Source organism: Garra rufa, chromosome 8 (genome assembly GCF_049309525.1).
Source record: "Garra rufa chromosome 8, GarRuf1.0, whole genome shotgun sequence".
Taxonomy (NCBI): Eukaryota; Metazoa; Chordata; class Actinopteri; order Cypriniformes; family Cyprinidae; genus Garra; species Garra rufa.
The window spans coordinates 4,666,068-4,691,534 of record NC_133368.1 but is presented as its reverse complement, the minus strand read 5'-3'; positions in this window follow the sequence as shown (position 1 = coordinate 4,691,534).

Below are 25,467 nucleotides of genomic sequence, written 5' to 3'. Positions count from 1 at the left end.
ATTTTTCTTGTATTAAATGGACTGAAAAGAATTGTCAAGAAAGCATCTGTGGGAAAGTGTTTCTGAGGATGCCCATGTCTAGACTGGAAATGGATTCTCACGATCAGACATTTTCATTGTTGCGAGATGAATTGTAAGATGAAACTCTTTGACCACAGAGTATCGTGTTCAGTCTGGCAGAAGAAACGTAGGTCCTGGAGTTAATGCGGGACACCAGGCATTGATCAGTCTGTCTGAGCCTGGGACTGCAGCCCAAGCACTGGCTATCACTTTAGGTATTGGTTGCATCAGGGAGAGATAGTGAGTAGCTTCCTGTTTTCTTCCAGGTTGTCTTGCATTGATTTCTTTTTCTCTCCTCCTCTTGATTTTGTCGCGGGATTGAAGGCTGACGCCTCCTTTCTATGTTTGAATGTGATATCTCATGCTCGCTGAGCACAAAGGGCACGAGAGGGGGATGCTTTCCAGCAGGATCAGGGTCATCTTCAAACAGTCACCTTCACCGCAGCATTTGGCTGTATTGTTTATATCCGCACATACCCTCCTTACACGACCACAGGCATTGATCTGCTGTCAATACCAAGGAAGGCACTCAGTCCTGCACGCTGCCACCTGATTCCTTGTGTCTTTCTCTCTCTATCTCCCCCATTACTGCACCATCAGTCTCCTGTGACCTCTGCTTATGTCGCTGGCTTTTTTTTAATCATCTACTGAGCCCCAAATCCTAGTTGCTGTATTGAAAACCACGAGAAGAGCTGCGTGGACGCTTAATGAAATGACATTTGAAGTGGATATTTCACAAAATCATATTCCAGTCGCAGTAACCACTCAACGGATATTTGTCCAATCAATCTTCCTCAGTACATGGTTGTACACTGAGCTTACAGTAGGAAAATATTATTTAGTTAAGTATATATATTAGGGCTGTCAATCGATTCAAATATTTTATTGCAATTAATCGCATGATTGTCATGATTTAACTCATGATTAATCCCAATTTAATCGCACATTTTTATCTGTTCTAAATGTACCTTACATTAATACATTTTAATACTACTCAACATGGACATTGACAAATATGGATGCTTTATGCAAATGTATGTTTATTATTAGTGAAACAATACTCAAGACAGAGCATTTAGACTAGACATGTTTCAAAAGTCATAGATGTTTTTCAAAGAACTTGTTTATATTTATAAAACATGAAAAAAAAAAGATAGAAGTACCAGGTTCCCATTACTTCTCTTTCTTTGCAGACAGATCGTTAACACCTGGTCTTTGTGGTAATACAGTACATCGGGCAGGGCATCTAAACGCTCGACTATCATTCATCAACCTCAGATATGGCTTATCATCTGAAATGTGGAAGCATTAGCAACTTTACATGGTTGTTCAATCTAATGTTAACCTAGAAAAATGTGTGCTATTTAAGTGTCTGTGCGGAGTGTGGAAGCTGAATAGTAGCGTGCTCACAGCATGACAGATGGAGGCACCGATGCGGTCACTTGCTCTTAAAATGCTCCGTCATTTTTGGTCATACAGATAAAAGTAATACATTGTTTGAATCTGTAAAGACTCTACGTTTATTTGTGTGCAGAATAACGAAATGTTGCGCTTTTGTAAAATAATAAAGGAGCAAAGAGGACGTGCTTTCTGCTGTCTCTGTCTTTGTGAACTTGAGCACGAAACTCTTGTGTATACTTGCCTTACATAAAGGCCTATCTATAGAGAGTGAAATGTCTTCTTTTAAATGAACCAATTCAAATAGAAAACAAATATTCTCAAATTATGTAATCCTTGTGAAACATGCATACAGGCGTATCCACTACTGCGGAAATGACAACTCAGTGTCATAATTATTATGTTTGCCGGTGCCCTGTGGCAAGCTTTTTTTGTGTTCACTTGAGTGCTTATTAGGCTATATAGGCAATTAAAGTGTCATTATTATGATTTAAATGGTGTATTAATAAATGTGCGATTAGTAGACTAACGCTTAAAAATGATTGACTACAAATTAAAACACATGAAAAAAGAACACAGAAAATAAAAAAACTATCTGCTGCAAACTATCTAGTGTGGTCTTCCTTTGGCTCTCTGCTTCAGTTGTATGCTTCACCATCAAGTGATATTTTAAACGACGTACTGCGGTCATAATGTAATTCACATTGACAATAAATGCAGAATTTTGTATACGAATTTTCCATTCAGAATACCTTTTTATTTCTCCATTTCAGTTGGCTGCTGCATTTTTTACTGTCTACTATGGCTGCGTGTTCCGCATTCGCAAATCAGTCTAAATGAACAATATAATGGCATTAATAGGAGGACTAATTTAAAATATATGGATGTTACGATATTATCAATATCGTGGTATCCTGATAGCAAAGCTGTGCCGATATTATCATGGTCACATGACAACATGAAACGATATAGGCCTTCTGGGTAAAGGGTATAGATTTTTTAAAAATTCTAAAATAAAAGGTCTTAAAAATTGTGTTTTGGGACATTATCTGTTTATTTTACTTTTTTAAAATCAAGTTTTACTTTTTTTCATATTGATTATTTTTCAAATTTTGCAGTGTGTTATTCTCTATCTTTAAATTATCTAGTGTGATATAAATATATTGGCCTTCGACCATCTTGCTCTCTAAGGAATCTGCATTGCCCATCAAAAATCCCTATCGATTGACTATTATAGTTTAATATATAGGCCCCCTATTCATTACCTCCAGTCTGTAAATGGCTAGATCTTGACTAGATTAAGCTACAATATGCACCAACTTTAGTGTTGCAAGTGAAATCTCTGGCTTGTGTGACTAACAGTCTTTGTCTAGTGGGAGCAAGAGGCCAGACTGTCTTGTCAAGCAAGAACAGAAGAGAGTGTCGACAGTTTATGAGAGCTGGCGGTATCTAAGAATAATTACCGGTACTGAACAGAGTAGCCCAGAATTGCTGGTATTCTGTTCCTGCGAGTACTGTCCCACTTCATGCACCGGCTGTACATCAGTAGACACATATTGTTGCATAAGCATACAAAGTATATCTTTCCTTTCCCCAAGCATGTTTTTGTCTGAGAATTTATTGCCATCAGGCATATGTCACAAGTCCCCCATCAGTGTAGCAGTTGTGCCCACTGAGATCATTTAGTGATGATGATTTCATTAACATGGTGGTAATTGTCGTATGAACAGATACAATGACAATTATGAAATGGATTTGTTGTGTCACGTACGCAAGTGGGTATTTTTCCAGATCTCTTGGGGATGTCAGGTAATTGCTGCTTTACTTAGCTGCCTGGTGTAATCGGTGCCACGGCTCACAGTATATTCATAAAGGGCTGATTTGCTCTGAGCTTAGTGAGTGCTGCTATTTTTATACTGACTCAGGTCTCCACAATTACCATTTGGTATGTTAGAACTAGTCAACTGGACCGAATGGGGAAAGGAAAAAAAACCCACTGTGACAAACCATTTTGGTTTTTTTTTTTTGGCTTGTTTTCTAGTACAAATATCTAAACATCTTTAAAACAAGACTTGAAGGAAAATTGCATATGATAATACTTGTTTTAGAGAATGTAATCTGTATAAGAATATGTGTTGAATTAAGAGCCCCACTGGCAAATTGTTGGAAGAAAACGCTACTAGGATGAAAACAATGTTTTACTTCAGTGTTCTCTGAAAACAAGTTATTATCTTACACAGTTTTTATAATCTTACGCAAATTAGCTTCACGTAAAAAGGGGTAATGTACAGTGTACAGGGTGATGAGAAGCAGTGGGGTTTTGTATCTCCTAAAAGGGGGTTATTTACTGAATTAGTTTAAATTTGAGTTGACTGTTTATATTATAAATTATGTATAGGTAGGCAAATATTGGACCCCTAAATCATGCTGTGGTTAGAGCTGGGTCAAAGCCAATAGAAGGCTGGCCTGCAACCTTTAGCCAAAAACGTGTAATGTCTAATGCTACCGCTTCCGGTTTTGGAAAGGAGATCAGATGCCGTGTTTAATGTTAAACATGTTTTACATTAAACAATACTTTTAGATTGAACTACACTGCCAGTCAAAAGTTTGGGATCAGTAAGATTTTTAATGTTTCTTATGCTCATAAAGCTGTGTTTATTCAATCAAATACATAACACAGAAAAAAATAATATTGTGAAATATTATTACAATGTAAAATAGCATTCTTCTATTTTAATATGCATTAAACTTTAGCGTAACACGATCCTTCAGAAATCATTCTAATATGCTGATTTATTATCAGTGCTGCAAACAGTTGTGTTGCTTAATATTTTCTTGGAACCTGTAATACTTTTTTCCAGGATTCCTTGATGAATAGAAAGTTAGAAAGAACAGCATTTATTTAAAACTTTTCTAACAATAAACACTACTGTTCAAAAGTCTGGGGTCAGTAAATTTTTACTCTTTCTTTTTGTAAAATAAATTATTACTTTTATTCAGCAAGGATGTGTTAAATTGATAAAAAAAAGTGATAGCAAAGACTTATATTGTTAGAAAAGATTAATGTTTTAAATAAATGCTGTTCTTTTTAACTTTTTATTCATCATAGAACCCTGAAAAAGTATCATAGGTTCCAAAAAAATACTTGCTAGCACAACTGTTGCCAACATAGATAAATAGATAAATCAGCATATTAGAATGATTTCTGAAGGATCATGTGACACTGAAGACTGGAGTAAAGGCTGATGAAAATTCAGCTTTGCATTATATTGTAACATTGTCACATTTAGCAGTATTTTTGTTTGTTTTTTCCTGTATTTTTGATCAAATAAATGCAGTCTTGATGAGCGTAAGAGACTTTAAAAACATTACAAGTCATACTGATCCCAAACTTTTGAATGGCAGTGTATTTCTAGAGTTTACACCAAAAAAAAAAAAAAAAAAAATTATAAGAGAAGTCAATGACTTTTTGCGATAGGTGGGATTTAACTTACGGAACTTCTCATTCATTCCTATGGTATCCGTAAATGATGAATAAGTGTCACATAACTCTAACTTTGACTTCGATAATGTCAAGGCTGTAATGTGGCTGTAATTGGTTATTAAGGCACACGTGATCCAAGCTGACCGTTACGCTTTCTCCAATAGTAAGTAATACAAACTCCCTTATCTCCATATAGCAAGACAATCTTTGGCTGAGTATTGAGTTTGATACTTTTTTAGGCGCCGACCGAATTGCCTCGATATTACCGAGTATCAAAAATGTCTTGTCGTTCGATACCTAAAGGGTTAATCGCATCAATGTCAGTGAGCCAATAAGCATGCAACATACTTGACATTTCTAAATCAAGTGCTGGTGATTGGCCCTCGTTTCATAAAAGATCTCCGTCCACACACGTTACGTGACCATTCAAGACGATTTATAAGATTTATACTCTGCTTTTATTAAAACTCACTTTAAACCACTATTGAGTGTTTGTACAACTTCCGATTGTGATCTAATGTTGTTTTGGCCATATAATATTGTGAAAAATGCTATTTGTAGCCTTTTATATCAAGCTAATTGCTGCACCTGCTTAGCATTTCTCATGTATTGTTATGAAAGTAGGCAGAATCTCATTAATATCACATACAAATCATATATTGTTTGTTAGCTTTAAGTTTCATCCATATAAATGTTTTTCTGGATTTGTTGAGGTGGACAGAACAGAACACAGAAGTGTTGGGAAAGCTCGTCATAGGAAGAGATATGGCGGGTTATAAATGCATAATACGATTTAGCGAATGAGTCAGAACAGTGATCACGGAAGAGAAAACACAGGCAGACAGCACTGGAAGCAGCTAATTCTCATCAGTAAATAAGTGGAAAATGAATTGAAATGATAATTCTATCTGAACTATGCATTTTAAAATTAAGCACTAGTGTAAACGTAGCCTAGAGTCTTAAAAATAAAGGTTCTTTATTGGCATTGATGGTTCCATTAAGAACCTTGAACATCCATGGAACCTTTCAAATGCAGAAAAGGTTCTTTATATATGAAAAAGGTTCTTTCGATTTTTAAAAATGTTGTTCAAAATGGTTCTTTTAAGAACTGTTCACTGAAAGGTTCTTTGGGAAACCAAAAATGGTTCTTCAATGGCATCACTGCAAAAACACCCTTTTGGAATCTTTATTTTTAAGAGTGTAAAAGATGTGGAAACTGAAAACTATATGGATTTTATTAAAACTATTTGCACTAATTTTGTACCTTTACGCACCTTTGTGCAGTGGCTCAGGAGATAAGTCTTTAAGTCTGTAAAGCTAAAAATTAAAATATCAACAAGCTAAAATAAATAATATTTTCTGAGCTAATGTGTAATATTGTTACGGTATTGTGCTGGACTGACGAGACACGAGTTGACACACAAACAAAGTCTTTATATAAAATCCAAGGAGCAGACTGATCAGGAACATGAAATAATATCCACACACGTAGCGTAAACATAAAGCAAAGACCGACAGAGAACTGAACTCAGAGACAGACTAATATAGGGTAACTAATCATTGAAGACAGGTGATGGGGATGACGTTAACAAGGACTAAACCAAATAACACAGATCAACAGGGGGAGACATTGGGAAAACCAAGTACATAAACAGACATAACTATAACAAATATATATTAAAACAGATTTAATAAAATTGTTATTGAAAAAGTATCGTTCAGGAACTGGTATCCAAGTCAAGGTATCGTATCGATATTTAAAATTTTTGAGCGATACCAAGCCCTAGCTGGCCATTGAGAGACCAGTCAGAGTCAGATATTACAAAGTTGTGTAATCAGTCTTGTTTAAACACTGTTAAGATATGTTTACTGGCAAACAGAATAAAAATAGCCTGGAGATAAGAGAAACAGCTTTTACAGTATGTGGATTCCATAGCTTCACTGTATTTATTTCCTTATGATGAAGACAAGTGAAAGATCATGATTCAAGTGCTTTTTGAATTGGGTTGTGAAATTATAAGTGCCACTGTAGAGCATACAGTTGATTGGCTTGCATATTGAATTCTTCTAAGTGCTTTTACTCTCCAGTCAATTCATTTTATTGACTCACACATATGTGTTGTATTCATAGCTTGTGGTGTTTCATTTAAGAGCAGGCACACAGAGCTTGAAGAGACATGCAGTTGCAGCTCTTTCATCTTTAATATAGTTATTTTCTCACTTCCTGTCACTTGATATATTCCTCTTTGTCATATCCTCTTCTGGGACACGAATACCATGACTGTTCGACTTAGTGTGCTGCTTGGGTTACAACATGACACCTATAGCCTTTTATTCACAAAGCTCCTTTATCTGCATATTTACAGAGTTTCTGCACTCTTGGTACTGGACTCTTTGTTAGCCGTCGGCAATATAGAAAGGTTATTATTAGATTATGTGCAGATGCTTTTTATCCAATGCAATTTACAGTACACTTGATAGGAAGCAGACCCCCTGGAGTAACCTGGGGTTAAGTGCATTGCACATGGGCACAATGGTAATACAGAAACTCAACCATTCCACAGATCACATATCACTTTCTCTTGAGTTTCAATCTGCGGTTCCAGCTCTGGTCTTTACCCACACTTCATTACCATTCATTGAAGAGATTTCTAGTGGCATTAGCCTATAGCACTGACCCAGGATATTGTACACTTATCAAGCTGTTTTAGATTTTTGTAGGGTACACAATATATCTGTTCCATGTTGCTTATGCAGGCACATCTATTTTTAATATTTAATTAATTTACCCTGTTTTTACACTTAGACTGTTTTTCTTCAGTCAAAAAGTAATAAAGGTTTTGAAGGAAGACATTCCAGGATTTTTCTCCATATAATAGACTTCAATGGGGATCAACGGGTTGAAGGTACAAATTGCTGTTTCAACGCAGCTTCATAGGGCTCTATACAATTCCAGCTGAGAAATAATGGTCTTATCTAGCGAAACGATCGGTCATTGCTCGTCTTGCACTAGCTCTGCAATGTGCGTCTATGACTTCACGCATTACGTTATTCGTTTGAAAAAGTCACGCGCGGTTACTTCTTTGTCTGTGTACTTCGATTCAAAAAGGTATTCAAATTCAAAAATGTCTGATGGTGGTGTAAGGGTGTTTGACTTTCTTTGCATGTTAAGTTTTGTAAACACTGGGTTAGTACTTCCGCCTACATCACACATGCATGATTACATAATACGTGAGGTCAGTCTAGTGCAAAACAGGCATTTGTGGTTAAAAAGTATATAAGCTGTCATTGTTTTAAGAAAATGATCGATCTTTTTGCTAAAAAAGACCCTTATTCCTCAGCTGGGATCGTGTAGAGCCCTTTGAAACTGCAATTTGGACCTTCAACCCCTTGGTCCCCGTTGGAGCCCACTATATGGAGAAAAATCCTGGAATGTTTTCCTCAAAAACTTGAGGAAATGAGTTGAGGTTTTTTACCGTACCCTAACTTTTTGAACTGGAGAAGAACTAACCAGGCGTGACTTTTCCAACGTGATTACATAATGCGTGAAGTCATAGACGTTCATTGAAGATCTAGTACAAGATGAGCATTTGTGGTTATAAAGTATATACATTTTTATCAAAAAAATAAAATAAAAATGTCAGATTATTTTATTAGCTAAGACCCTTATTCCTCAGCTGGGATCGTGAAGAGTCCTTTGAAGCTGCATTAAAACTGTAATTTGGATCTTCAACCCATCGATCTCCATTGAAGTCCACTATATGGAGAAAAATTCTAGAATGTTTTTCTCAATAACATTAATTTCTTCTCATTACATTTTTTTGTTTAACAGTGTAATTTACTAACAGTATCAGATGTAATTAACCCTCTGGGACCCTGAAGAAGTTTTGACATGCCCTGACATTTGTGCTTTTTTCAGTATCTTAAAAAAAATATTAATGGTTAACATTACTAATTTTAAAGAGCTAGACAAGACAAGCCTTTGATAAAGGTATGTAAATTAAATTTTTTTTTAGAAAATAACTGATCATTTTGCTAGATGAGACCCTTCTTCCTCTGCTTAGAGCTCTTTGAAGCTGTATTTAAACTGCATTTTGGAAGTTCAAACTTGGGGGCACCATAGAAGTCCACTATATAGAGAGAAATGCTGAAATGTTTCCTCAAAAACACAATTTTGTTATGACTGAAGAAAGAAAGACATGAACATCTCAGATGGCAAGGGGGTGAGTAAATTATCTTTAAATTTGTGTTCTGCAAGTAAACTTCTCCTTTGAAATCAGTAATGTTGTGTCTAAATCATTGCACATATACATACTGTAAATTTGTGGTAAATTCCTGCTTCAGTAAACAGTAACCTGTATATTATGTTCGTATCTACCTGAAATTTATATTATAGTTAATAGCAACCTGTATATTGTGTTCATCTATTTGTACATTCTAATTGTAGTTAATTATCATCTGTAAATTATGCTCACAGTACTTCATCTGTAAATATTATCCATAGTTCCCCCTGTACATATTCCCTATAAGTGCACTTATAACTTATACCTTTATCCTGCACTTGCTGCTTATTGCACTCCTGGTTAGACCTAAACTGCATTTCGTTGCCTTGTACTTGTACATGTGTAATGACAATAAAGTTGAATCTAATCTAATCTAATCTAAATTCACTTGGAGCCTCTAAAGCGGTTGGTTTGTCAAGTTTTATTTTTAAATTAAGACAAAATAGTGTCAAATTGTATTGGTTATCAGCCATAATTAATTATTGATTCATAAATCACCAAAGTCCTGAATTATTTATTTATTGAAGCAGCTGCCAATCGTTGAATGGATACCAGAACAGTCTTGTTGGCAAGGGATGAAAACTAACCATGATTATATATAGGCTACATGAAGTATTTAGATCGTACATCGATGAGAGGCATTTTAAAGACAGCACAGGGCCTCTGCTCCTACAGCAGACACTCAGGAACCTAGCAATTACTGAAAGGAGCACTTTCACTAGAAAAAGTATATTTAGACATCACTAAACATAAATCTCCCATCAACTGATATTGATCCGTCATAATCTGAGAAGAAAGACATTGCACCTTGAGAGAGACATTAACAATAATAGGGAGCTAAATCTGTCAGCAGTATATTTGTCACTGATGGATGCCACCAGATCCTCCTAGTGTTTGTTGAAACTCTTTCGTGGTCTGTTTTTTGATGTTTTGCCCAGGGGGTGTTGTTGCAATGTACATGTCTGTGGTCAGTAGGGCTGGGCGATTAATCGAAAAGTAATCGAAATCGACATTCAGAACCTATAATCGTTCAAATTTTTCCAGGACGATTATTTCGATTACTTTCCCTTTAAAAACACCGAGGCGCCAGAGTTCACAGAGGGGGGCGCGGGAGCTGAAATGCTTAGAGATAGAGACCTGTGCGTGACAGATTTTTCAGTCAGCACGGAATTTTGTCCCTCTCCCGCCTGCAAAAGCCTGCATTGTGGTTACCTATACATATTTTTTGAGTACATCGATCTTATTCTCAACAGAAAAGCAAGCATGGGCTGCTGTGTGCATGCATGGCAGAATGCGAGCAAACAATGCTCCCTGCCTATCTCAGTTCATCGCGATCTCATACAACTCTTATAACACAATGAATATTTGCACAATGAATATTTAACAGTGTCTACACTTCGTGTGTTGCAATGAGTGGATTCGTGCGCACGCAATATTAAGCAGTGCGCAAGAACTTTCGGTGAGTGGATTCTTGCATTCCAGAAACTTCCTATTCTTGCACCTGTTAATCATTTTGAAGTTATATTAGTTGTTCGTGTTGCTTTTGTGTAATAGATGAATAACAATTTGTATGTTTTTAGATATTTTATGTTTATATATTTCTATTTTCCGGGAGTCCCTCCAATCATTTTATTCTCCCGCATCCCGCACACACACGAGTTTCTACCCACTCGCGCATCAAGTTTTGTCCCGCGCCGCACTCTGTTTCTGTGCAGGTCTCTACTTTGAGGTCAAATAAAGATGTATAAAATGTTTTACTAATAATTTTATATAAAAATGTTTTTAAATCATATGCTTACAATGCCAATATAGGGCAATTAAAAAAAAAAATTAAACAAGTGTAATTGACAGTATTCTGACGATCCGGCGTTTCAATCTACAAATCACCAACGTTTACCATGGTTTTACTGTAGTAACACTGACAGTAACCATGGCATGGCAGAAAAGTAAAATATTCATATAGAATTTTATTATACTTATAATGTGTTAAATATATTAAAGGAGTAATGGAATATAATAACAATATATATATTTTTTGTAAGTCATTACAGTTGTTTGTTGTACATTTGTAATTATACTGAATGTCTTCAGGATGCTGTTTTTCATTACAAATTCTTTACCGTGGTAGTGGTAATCTACAAATGTATGCAAATGTATGAAAGATGAAGCTGTTGTTATTTTTACAGATACTCACAGAAACAGAAGCTGTCAACTCTGCTACTGTCAAATGTGCATTTCTAAAATCTAAAACTTGTGATATATATGCATACATACATACAAGAGTAATTTTATTAAGAAGAGATACTGCTTATTTTCATTGAAACATTGAAAATAATTTATTTTGTTTCCAAAAGTGCAAGTTATTTATTTTCACTAATTTAAGAAAAATGTGACTGTTCGTTTTAAGCAATGTGTGCTTTAATTTCAGTTGTTCAACACTGATGTTCAATAAATAATCGTAGATAGTTGATAGTGTGTGTTTCCTTCAATTATTTTAAAATCAAGTAATGCACCCTTCATTCAAAAATCTCTCACTTGTAGTATGTGAGCATATTTACTGTACAAAACTTGTCAGTGAACTATGAGGGCAAAAAAAATATATATATATAAATATAATTAAATATAATTTTATTAATAAATAAAATAATCGTTCATTAATCGTAATCGAGTTAAAATGTTCAATTAATCGAGATTTTGATTTTAGGCCAAATCGCCCAGCCCTAGTGGTCAGTATGTTTGTTTTTTTGGGAGGTGCAAATATTCCATTACCCACAGCTGTGCATGAACACCTCTGAACGCTCCAGCCGGGAGGATGAGCACTCCCTTCAGTGGTAGATGGATGAGATGAACTAAGATAGGGCAGAGCTCCGGGGGAGATGCTATCATATAGTCCCTGTTGATGCAGAAACGATAAAAATTCCAGCTGCCTCAAAGGAAAAGGACGCTTTTAACCCTGGACTTGTGGCGAGAAGCCTGAATAACAGCCGGTAAACTGTTACAGGCTAACTCCCAGCAGAGATGGGTAAGTTTACTTCTGAGCACAGATGTTATTAATTGGCAACATGTGAGAGGAGTTTTGAGTAAGTTTGACTTGAACTGTGCTGCTGTATTTCTGAGTTTTAATGGTTTGTTAAAAAAGAAACATTTTAGTTATTTCCATCTGCCATGCATAATTTAGATAACTGAGGCGAAACTCTGCTGCAAAATCCACAAAACAATGTGACAATGTTCAGTAAACAGAACACATACAAATCTTTTAGCTTTGTATTGGGTTACTGCGTCTTACATCACATTTGTCTCATTCGCCTCTAAAAATGCTTTCTGGGAGTATTCACTGAATCATGTGCATGTAATGAATGATTTGGTGCAATTTGAATTTTAAACCACTTGAAAGGATTTAGGGTTTTCCAAAGGAACATGGCAGCTGGCATGTTTCCTGCGCTGGCTTTGCTCGTGGTGTATGGATATTAAACAATGACAAAACTACTGCATGCAGAACAAAACCCATCCCTGGAGGATGACGAGGTGTTGGGTTTCTCCACACCGGTTTCACCTCTATAATTGCTGACAAAACCCCCGAGGACTTGGAAATGGAAAGACTTGGAAATGTTGATTAAAATACAAGCAATTTAAAATATACCCTTAGACATCTTTATAGGAGATCTTGCTTGTCCGATTAAGGGAGTAATAGGGGTCTGTTTTAATTGGTGCTCTCACAAAATAAGCTGTAATAGATTCTCTTTAACACATACTTAATATATACTATTTAGGTTCATTAAAAAATATATTTATTTGAAGTATTATAATTTAAATATAAGGTAAAGTATTCATTAAACATTATTTAATTAATTGTTTGTTTGTTTGTTTAAATTATTAAGGCAAGACATTCATAAAACATTGTGATGTGAAAGACTGCCTGCCTATGTGTTGCCGTGAATGTGAAATGGCTTTTAGACAATCAATATTGTTGATTAATTTTTGGTGTCTCCTCCGCTCACTTTATTATGCTTCAGCGTCACAATTGATTTGTTTTTCTTGTTCAAGTAGCAAAACATTAATCCGTTACCCTGACATACCCACTCTGAATATTGATAGAGATTATACATCTGCTTTTTTCCCCCTCAGATGAACATTCCTGTGGTGATGAATGTGAGATTTTAAAACTAATTATAAATCACTTTCATCCACCTTAGCAAAACTGCATCACCTTTTCACTGTAATTTATGAGAAGAAGACTCTACTTCCTCTAGATTCAAGAGTCTTGACATGAGGCCGTAGACTGATTCAGATTGAGGTGATGTATTTTTAACATACATGTTTGCTTTCCCTAGAGACTCTGAATGGAGGCACAATATGTATGCTAATGCGGCTTGTCTACTATGATAAGGATGGTATCACTTGAATATAAGAGAGACGGCACAAAAAAGGCATTCAACGGCAGGAAATCTGTTTCTATTCACTTGTGCATTTTCCAATATTTTTATGTCTTTCAACTTTCCTTTTACATTCTTTATGTAATTTATTTTTGTATCGCAGAAATCTAATATTATGTATTTTGTTATGCAGTATGTTTAACACCAGTGTTGGGAGTAACTTGGTAAAGTGCCAGTGATGCTTACTGTAACTGTATTTTTAGTAACATGCCAGTAGCTCAGCTGTTTTGATAATATTATATTCCCAGTAACAAGCTTCTTTTTTTCCATCAAGAAAAGTGACAATGGCTACATGGCTATTTTTATCACATTGTTTTGCGTGTACAGCTTTACAGTCGGGTTAACTGAGGTAATAATCAAGTGGACACTTCTACAATGAATGCTTTCTGTCTCATTTAGGAAAATCTGATTTATTTTAGTGAATTAGTTCAGTCAGATTTTAGGAATTATTATCTTAAATCATCTTTAGTTCCTATTGATATACAAAATACTATTAGGCCTAATTATAATGTTGCCATACATCACTAGGTTTTAAACTTAGTTATATAATGACAACTCTTTGAAGATTTCAGCATGGTAATGGACATGACAATGTTAATGTATTTGGTCATGGTGGAATAGATCTGCTATGCTGCTGAATTGCTGCTGTTGTTGGTTATTGTTGTTGTTGCAGATTATTGTTGCTGCTGGTGCAAAGCAAGTACAGGAACTAGCCACTGCCAATACATATGCTGATACAATGCTGTGAGTATTTAAGACATACTGCTGCTGCACAAAATGATGTTTCATTAACAAAGTTCGGGAGGAACGCGTCAGATACTTAGCGTAAACATCACCAGAGGAGCCCACTCAAGTCAATCAACACCATAGGTTTAAATACAGCTGACTCACCTCTATCCACTTGACGGTTTATCAGTATCTCTCCACCACCCGATCTCCTCACTCCGAGTTCTCACTACTCCCATTGGGGGGTACTCTGGGTTCGGGCCACTCCCAAGCTTGGAGCCCTTCTCCGGACAGCACGCCAAACATGCATTACTATACTCCGGCTTATTATATTTAAGCGTGAACTCGTGAATAGCAAATATACTAACCCATAGCATCTATACAAGTGAAGCTGGGGAGGTGGAGGGTTTCAGAGGAACTCTGTGAATACTAACCAGCCATTTAATTGTAAAGCAGCAAGCTCATTGGCTGCATTTGCATCATGAACCAATCAGCTTGTGCCAAGTAGTTTAACTCTGTGAATATCATCAGTTTGCATTAACGACCCATCAGACTGCACCATCATGACTGAACTTGGCATATATATAAATTATCGTGTTATGCTTCAAATTATGACTAGCTTGCCAAGCTAAAGTTTAAAAGTAGCTTGCACAGCACTGGAAACTAATACTGTATATCAGTGTTGCAATTTGCTTATTTTGTTTTGATGTACTTTTCATGTTTTGTACAGCACCTTAAGAACAGAAAAAGTTCTATATAAAGCAGGGCTGCCCCCTAATAGTCGACTAATCGTTAGTTGACGAGAAGAGGCTTGGTCGGCCAAAATTTTAGTAGTTGCTTAGTCGCAGAAAACAAAATTTCCACAAGAAGCGGCGAAGTCACGCAATCCTTGACGGACAGATCTTTAACGACTGGTCTATGTGGTAATATAGTACAGGCAGGACATCCAAACGCTCACCTATCATTCATTAACCTCAAATATGGCTTTTCAGCTGAAAGATGTAAAGTAGCAACTTTACATGGCAGCTCAATCTAATGTTAACCTAGAAAAATGTGCGCTATTGAAGTGTGCGGAGTGTGGAAACTGAATAGTAGTGCGCTTACTGCATGACAGATGGAGGCACCGGTGCGATAATTTTTACTCATACAGATAAAAGTAATACATCTTTTGAATCTGTAAAGACTATATGTTTATTTGTGTGCACTCAACATAACAATGAAACATTGCGCTTTTGTAAAATAATGAAGGCAAACAGGATGCGCTTTCTGTCGTCTCGGTCTCTGAACTTGAATGCGAAAATCTGAAACTCTGTGTATACTTGCCTTACAGACATGAAAAATATATCTATAGAGAGTGAAATGTCTATTTTTAAATGAACCAATTCAAATATAAAACAAATATTCTCAGATTATGTCATCTGTATGAAGCATGCATAGAGGTGTATCACTACTGCAGAGATGACGAGTCAGTGTTTTTGACTTCATCTTTTAAGCCAAAAACAAAGAAAGCACTAGTTTGTCAATAAATTATTAAACCATTAATGCAGTCTCCTTTTTTCTCTGACACATTCATAATTATTATATCTGCCGGTGCGCTGTGGCAAGCTTTTTTGCATGCACTTGAGCGCTTATTAGGCTATTTAGGTATGTAGGTAATTAAAGGCTTATTATTATGATTTTTATATGGTTTATTAAAAAACGTCTGACTAATAATTGACTAATGCTTAAAATGAATGACTATTAATCGACCAGAAAAATCTTTAGTCGAGGACAGCCCTAATATAAAATTAACCTGTTATTATGACTTTAATTATTAGTAGTAATAGTATTGTTAGTTTAAATATTTGAGACCCATTAAAGAGAGAAACCCCTGTAGAGCAGTTTTAGGCCACTGATATGACTGGAGTCTTATCTTATGCAAGTGCATGGTATTTCAGTTGTATATTGTCAAAAGTACTATCCATTTCTTCATGTATCAAACTTTATGAGGATGAGGAAAACAACCTATACTGCATGCATTTCAATCAATTTTCCTGTCAGTTCTGATGTGTTTGGATGTACTGACTCAATCATTAGTCATCTAAACAACAATCATGCCGAGAATGTAAAGAGGTGCTTGCTCAGATCTAGAGTGTATAAACAATAAATTCTGTCATAAATAAAGCGAGAACATCACGCAGCTAAAAAAAAAAAATGTTTAAATGGTTTTACTGCAATCAAACTCGTAAAAACACATTAAAGATATTGTGTTGGGAAGGTATATTATGTAATGGTTTGCAAAAAGACATTTTCATGCAGTGTGTAATGTACAGTCGTGGCCAAAAGTTTCGAGAATGACACATATATTAGTTTTCACAAAGTTTGCTGCTCAACTGCTTTTAGATCTTTGTTTCAGTTGTTTCTGTGATGTACTGAAATATAATTACAAGCACTTCATACATTTCAAAAGCTTTTATCAACAATTACATGACATTTATGCAAAGAGTCAGTATTTGCAGTGTTGGCCCTTCTTTTTCAGGACCTCTGCAATTCGACTGGGCATGCTCTCAATCAACTTCTGGGCCAAATCCTGACTGATAGCAACCCATTCTTTCATAATCACTTCTTGGAGTTTGTCAGAATTAGTGGGTTTTTGTTTGTCCACCCGCCTCTTGAGGATTGACCACAAGTTCTCAATGGGATTAAGATCTGGAGAGTTTCCAGGCCATGGACCCAAAATTTCAACGGTTTGGTCCCTGAGCCACTTAGTTATCACTTTTGCCTTATGGCACGGTGCTCCATCGTGCTGGAAAATGCATTGTTCTTCACCAAACTGTTGTTGGATTGCTGGAAGAAGTTGCTGTTGGAGGGTGTTTTGGTACCATTCTTTATTCATGGCTGTGTTTTTGGGCAAAATTGTGAGTGAGCCCACTCCCTTGGATGAGAAGCAACCCCACACATGAATGGTCTCAGGATGCTTTACTGTTGGCATGACACAGGACTGATGGTAGCGCTCACCTTTTCTTCTCCGGACAAGCCTTTTTCCAGATGCCCCAAACAATCGGAAAGAGGCTTCATCAGAGAATATGACTTTGCCCCAGTCCTCAGCAGTCCATTCGCCATACTTTTTGCACAAGATCAATCTGTCCCTGATGTTTTTTTTTTTGGAGAGAAGTGGCTTCTTTGCTGCCCTTCTTGACACCAGGCCATCTTCCAAAAGTCTTGGCCTCACTGTGTGTGCAGATGCGCTCACACCTGCCTGCTGCCATTCCTGAGCAAGCTCTGCACTGGTGGCACTCCGATCCCGCAGCTGAATCCTCTTTAGGAGACGATCCTGGCGCTTGCTGGACTTTCTTGGATGCCCTGAAGCCTTCTTAACAAGAATTGAACCTCTTTCCTTGAAGTTCTTGATGATCCTATAAATTGTTGATTTAGGTGCAATCTTAGTAGCCACAATATCCTTGCCTGTGAAGCCATTGTTATGCAACGCAATGATGGCTGCACGCGTTTCTTTGTAGGTCACCATGGTTAAGAACAATGATTTCAAGCATCACCCTCCTTTTAACATGTCAAGTCTGCCATTCTAACCCAATCAGCCTGACATAATGATCTCCAGCCTTGTGCTGGTCAACATTCTCTTCTGAGTTAACAAGACGATTACTGAAATGATCTCAGCAGGTCCTTTAATGACAGCAATGAAATGCAGTGGAAAGTTTTTTTCAGGATTAAGTTAATTTTCATGGCAAAGAAGGACTATGCAATTCATCTGATCACTCTTCATAACATTCTGGAGTAAATATGCAAATTGCTATTATAAAAACTTAAGCAGCAACTTTTCCAATTTCCAATATTTATGTAATTCTCAAAACTTTTGGCCACGACTGTAGTTGGATGTGAACGATCTGCAAAAGTGTAAAGCCAAAAGTGCACGATAAATAAAGTTATCTCCTAAATACAACAGCCTGAACGAGTTGTTAGTAATTCAAATCTCACTTCTGTGATGGCTACACATCATGGGGTAACACATTTGCATAATGCCTGCCTATGTTCTATATTGGCCGGCCACGAACAACTTGACCCGCCCTCAAACACATCATTTTAATGATGACTGCTTCTCCAATCTCAAGTAGTTCAATGCGGAATGCTTTCAAGAACAAAATACTTGTTCTTGAAAGATGGCTTAATACCAGGACCAACTGGCTCCACTCAATTATAACCTGTAAGTATGATATATGTGACCCTGGACCACAAAACCAGTCTTAAGTAGCAGGGGTATATTTGTAGCAATAGCCAAAAATAAATTGTATGGGTCAAAATGATCGATTTTAATGCCAAAAATCATTAGGATATTAATAAAAGATCATGTTCCATGAAGATATTTTGTAAATTTGCTACCCTAAATACATTAAAATTTAACTTTTGATTAGTAATATGCATTGCTAAGAACTTCATTTAGACAACTTTGAAGGGCGATTTTCTCAATATTTAGATTTTTTTTGCACCCTCTGATTCCAGATTTTTAAATAATTGTATCTCATCCAAATATTGTCATATCCTAGTAAACCATACATCAATAGTAAGCTTATTTATTTTTTTATTTGTTCTAGTTTTGTGGTCCTGGGTTACAATAATAATACAATAATAGATGTATATATTTTCTATCAAGCGTTCAAAATATGGAAGTATGACAATCGGTGTATGGTTTCCTACACACGCTGTATGCGGTAGACCAATCACAACAAATTGGGCCATCTGACCAATCAGAGCAGAGTAGGCTCACAGAAAGGGAGAGACTGAACCTTTGAACTGCTTCAAAGGAATCGCTTGAGAATCGCTGTAAAATGAGTTGATAACAAATGCATATTTTGAGAAACCAGATGTGTTGTTTGACCTTGTATGCATGTAAACCTATTGTAGGAGACTCCTAAAACAATATTAGGAAGCTTAAAAATGGCATAATAGGGGAATTTCAATTGAGAAGAATTCAATTAATAATGCTTACTTGACTCATTTGATTCGACTGCCAAAAGTTAAGACATTTATAGAGACATTTCCACAAATGTGGTATAAAATAGTCATGTAACAACCACGCAGCATACATTGAAATATTCAGATTTACTACCAAATATCAGGCAGTATGCTAATAATTCTGGCAGTTGAGGTCAGTAGAGAGCACCATACAGCTTGCACCCATATCAACTTGTGTTAAGAGGAATATAAAGGTTGAAACTGCCACAATATCAGCAATTGTGTGACAAAGACACCTGAAGCCACTAGTTGTCATTCTTTACGCCATCATTCCTGAATCACTCCATCGTCAGAGAAGATCCTCATTGCTGTGAAGTGTCATTTACAGATTTCTTGCATGCAGGAGGGGTGTGCGCTTTGTACAGCCACTGCTGAGTATTTTTAGTATCCACCTTTGTAGTTGCCGTGGAAGCTGTGCTAATAAACTGCTCGTCTCTGAGGCCCGTCAACTTTTCTGCTCAGAAGTGAGGCGAGAGCGGTTTTGGTGATGCTAGATTAGCACCCACAGGAATATCAGACTCTGATATCAAGTCAGGCAGAGACGACTGTGTCCAGATCAATAATTTTCTAAAGGGTAAAGTGATTACTGTGCGGTTATTGAATTTTAGCTGCAACTGCAACACAGAAGTCCATTTACGCACCGACTGTAAAACTGGGTTAGAAATGACAATTTTCCGATATGACTTCACCTCAGATGTGGACCCATCCATTTAACTAATTAGTTTGTCTCTGCACTTTTCGCTTTAGCTACCGTCGTAGTTATTTCCACGAATCTTAATGTGGCTACAGACGTACGTGGCATCAAAGCCGTTTGCCTTTGAACTCTGTTTCTCAGGGTTTCATCAAAGGTTCGGCTGACCTTCCGTAAAGCGGCTCTATTAAGAGTTGTTTCACAGGCTGTCACGACCCATTATGTCAGGCTTGCATGATAGCATTAGGGCGACATCATGACAGACATGTTCAAATAAACTTGAATACGACAGACTGTGACATGAGTTAAACAAGTTTCAAATGTTCCCTTGTGCTACAAATTAACGACTTAATTAATTTGGGAGCAGGCTACGGTTCAGAACGCCACAGCCTGATGTCCATATGGCATACCGAGAGGGAAGCTTCACTTCTTATCTGCCACACAGTATAAAACAAATTCTGCTATCCAAATGTGCTGGAAAATGAGTTATAGCTTTGCTCTTTAATAAAGCTATTATTGGATAATGCTGTTCAACTAATAGAACACCTCGGTATAAAGCAGCTTTTTTTTTTTCAGTTGCTCTTACACTAAGATCTTTATACCCCAGCACCTTGAGAGACTTTCTGCAAATATGTCTGAGATTAAGCGGGGCAGAATCTTCCAGCTGGTCAGACCTTCTGACATTGTCTGTTCTCCTGTCAGCTGGGTGAAGTTTGAGTAGTTTTCCCCAAGCAGCGGTCGGCTCATTGCTCCATATGTACTCTTGAGCTCAGAGCTTTAAATCTGTCGGAGCTGTGTGGTTGTTGCCAAAAAGTTCCCTTGTTTAACAAAGCTCTCTGTGTGTTATCCTTTTAGATTCACTTCTCTCCCTTTGCCAACATGAGTGACTGTAGCGAAACAACATGGCGTAGCTGCTGTTCAGTTTGTAGGGAGAAAATACCCCACGGTTGTACAATTTTAGCTCTGAGTCTATATATTTAGATGTTAGCGTACTTGCATACACACTACATCACGCACTGTACACTGCACACCATAAATAATACAGCAGTGTATGCATGTTGCTAGGGATGTGTATGAAACCTGCATGCAGTAGTGGTGTTTTCTTGTGAATGAGTAAGTGTTATGGAGTCTCTTTTGAAATTCATACACACATTTTAATAAAGGATATCAGAGCTAGCATGAAATGGAAATTCACCATATCTATTTTCTAAATTGTTCTTATTGTGAACTATTCATCCATGAGTGTGTTTCATTAATTTGTAATTTCACTAGTTTTTAATTCAAACGTAAGTCTCTATGGTGACGTATGCAGAACATCTCCAGTCATTTAGTCTACATGATCACTGCCTCTTAACTGGAAGTAAAGCAGTCAGTTAAGTTTACATTATTTAGTAAAGTGATTACCACTTTAATTAAAAAAATCAAACATGATTAATGTAACCATTTTAAAGAAAAAAAGGATGTTTCGTTACAGCTTTTGGCACAAGGGTGGTGACATCAGGCAGTACCACAGTGTTTAACGTGGAGTAAAATAAGCATTTCTTTACATTTTGAACACACAAATGTTATTTTAACACAAATATTTCAGTTTTCACCATACTTTGGATGAAAATTCAATATCAAACCCTCTATATGCTAAGTTTTGATTGTGGTATCCCATAATGCAAGGTGCAACGTGATGTAAACAAACAACACTTCACACAATATCATTCATGTCGCATTTGATTGTTATGTCAGACCATTCAGACATATTTGCATCACACTGACTTCTTCACCAGTTGTATGTAACATATTTTATGTTTACCTGTGAATACAATTAGCATTCCTGCTGTTAACTAATCACTGAAAGATCGGGCCAGTGCTGCTTCCTTAATTAAGTGTGCCATTCTCATGTGTTTTAAGCCTTGCCAGTTTAAATGTTAAAGTGTTTTAAGCTATTCAAGCATGATGAGACAGCTCAAGATTTCAATGTGGTACTTGCATGCTGTGATAGTCCTTTTCTGAAACAGATGCGGTACTCATGTGCGGTTATAGATTGTTTCTGTTCGCGCCGGCGGTGACACACACACACACACACACACACACACACACACACACACACACACACACACACACACAAAGCCACAGCTCAGCTCAGACAGCAGACAAGTACCAAATTGAGCTTTATTTTGCAAATGCACACCAAAATACGTCGGAATGACAGTCTTGAGGAGTATCCATGTAAACGCGTATTTTTTCCGATCCGCACTTTACCCCAAATCATCAGGTTTACGACTTCTTCAACCCCTAACAGTATTACTGCTCGGTCCCATTGCCGTATTGACTCAAATCCGTAGGCAATTGTACTTATTATGGACTCAACAGTTCTTTTGAGTTCATCTTCCTCCATTTCAAAATAAGTCTGTGTTTAAAATGTAAAGAAATGCATATATTACTTGACTGGCCATCAGTGCGAATCAACCTTGTGACGTCACACACTGTGGTACTGCAAGATTGTGGTTCCCTTGCTCCAAAAGCTATAACAAAACAAACTTTTTTCTTTATTTTTTACCTTTTTTCAATCACAGAGACAGATGTTTCTTGTAGTTGGCCACCAGGTTTGCACACATCTCAGGAGGGGTTTTGTCCCACTCCTCTTTGCAGATCCTCTCCAAGTCATTAAGGTTTTGAGGCTGACGTTTGGCAACTCAAACCTTCAGCTCCCTCCACAGATTTTCTATGGGATTAAGGTTTGAAGACTGGCTAGGCCACTCCAGGACCTCAATGTGCTTTTTCTTGAGCTAGTCATTTGTTGCCTTGGCCGTGTCTTTTGGCATGGTACATGGCCCCGCCCATTGTCCCTTTGATGTGGTGCAGTTGTCCTGTCCCCATAGCAGAATAACACTCCCAAAGCATACGAGTTGAGTTGATGCGAAGGAGCTCGATTTTGGTCTCATCTGAACACAACACTTTCACCCAGTTCTCCTCTGAATCATTCAGATGTTCACTAGCAAACTTCGGCTGGGCCTGTGCATGTGCTTTCTTAAGCAAGGGGATCTTGTGGGCGCTGCAGGATTTCAGTCCTTCACGGCGTATTGTTACCAATTGTTTTCTTGGTGACTATGGACCCAGCTGCCTTGAGATCATTGACAAGATCCTCCTGTGTAGTTCTGGGCTGATTCCTCACCTTTGTCATGATCATTGAAACTCCACGAGGTGAGATCTTTGATGGAGCCCCAGACCGAAGGAGATTGCTGAGGGTCTTGTAGCCCATTCCAGCCTTGTGTAGGTCTACAATCTTATCCCTGAATCCTTGGACAGCTCTTTGGTCTTGGCTATGATGGAGAGTTTGGAATCTGATTGATTGATTGCTTCTGTGGACAGGTGTCTTTTATACAGGTAACAAACTGAGACCCCTTGAGAGAGTGCTCCTAATCTCAGCTCGTGACCTACATAAAAGACACCTGGCAGCCAGAAATCTTGCTGATTGATAAGGGGTCAAATACTTCTTTCACTCATTAAAATGCAAATCAATTTATGACTTTTTTTGAAATGCGTTTTTCTGGATTTTTTTTTTTGTTGTTATTCTGTCTCTCACTGTTAAAATAAACCTACCATTAAAATTATAGACTGATCATTTCTTTGTCAATGGGCAAACATACAAAATCAGCAGGGGATCAAAACAATTTTTTTTCTAAAGTGGAAGTTATTTTTCTAAATAATGTAACCTTGACTGACTGCTTCATTTCCACTTTAAGGTGTGAAGTGGATATTTGCATCACGTTATCGCTCTAGATTATCCACGGGATGCTTTTCGTGTCGTTTGCGTGAATAAAAACATCACCTAATACCCTCCATTTTCTGATACAACCGGACGTGTCAAACCAAACATGTAAAAAAGCTCTTCGCTGATTGGCTTGCATGACAATGCGTCATTTGAATTTTTTTACTTGCGCAAAAGATGCAACTGAGGCAAATCAGCATCGCCGAATTTGAGTGCAAATTTGAGTCTGTTCGTGTCTTTACGTTGACTTTTTAGTATTGCTTCTTTTTAGATAATCTGTTACATTCAGATGTGTTACAATATGGAAGAAAAGATCTGTCACTACATTCGTGTCGCAACTTTATGAGTTACTTTGGTTGTGAATGTGACAGTTGAGTGAATGATTCTGTTTAATTGTGAAAAATAACTGGATTTGCATGTCACCACCTACTGACTTGTTTGTTTAACCTGCAGAAAGAATCATTTTAGTGAAATGATTCAGAAGAATTGATTTATTGAGAACTTAAAATCACCACTCCACTGAATTGCAACATTTATTTTACATGCATTAGCTTTATTTTACATAGAGTTTGTAATAAAAAATGGTTTGATGAATTATAAACAGCATTTTTGCATGGAGACTATAAATAGAATAGAGTGACACCTCCAGTTTAATCCACGTCCACGTACGTCCCTCAGGTCTATTGGAATCCAGAATATGAGCCTCTCAGCAGAAATTGTGTTCTTCTAACATCACTTCTGTTGAAAGTTTTCTGTCATGCTGGCAAAAAGTTTCCTACTACGTCTGAACCACGCAGGGGAAGATGACAGCAGATCTGTTTAATTGCCATGTTCACAATTCCTGGAACTGCTGTGCTAACACATAAGAGAAATGAAAGTTGTTGCATGCATGGCTGCATATTAAAGAAGAATAATGGGGTTTTGTAATTTTCTGGTTTATGAAATGTCATGCATGTTGGGTGGGAGGCAGCGCCGAGGCGATCGCACAGGTAGCAATCAGTCAAAGCTAATTTCGTGTTTGTGCACTCGGCTCATTGTTCAGATCTGAATGCCATTATTATAAAGAACAAAGCCTGTCCTTTCCAACAACTGCGCTTTATCATCAGACCATGAAACAGCGCTGTAGTTACAAGATTTGGCAGTGTAGCTGTGTCTTTGTTGAGGAGTAACTGAGAGAAATGTGTCTGTATGTATAGTGGATGTTCAAAAAAGACAGCACCTTTTACTGCGGGTTGTTGATAATGAACAGGCACGTCCTGCTTTCCAAGATATAGTCATCATAAGTCTGCTGATTGCAGAATATATTAACATTGTTTGCTGAGAAGTATCGAACCACCCACACGTAAGTTATTTCTAAAGCCTTTAGTGGTTGCGCATTGTCTTGAACTGCAGAGGTTGGTGGGCAGCTCAACGAGTATTGACAGAAAGACAGATGGAAACAGAGGCCCAATCTGCCTTATGTGCATGCCCTTAACTGAATACCACTGTATGCTGCATGACCACACCGATAGCACCAGCAAAGTGGAGCTTTTCACTTGGAACAAATCTCCCTGACAGCTGACAGGTCAAACTATAGCAGTTCTGAGGAAAACTTTCTTCCTCCTCTTCCCTACGGATGCAGT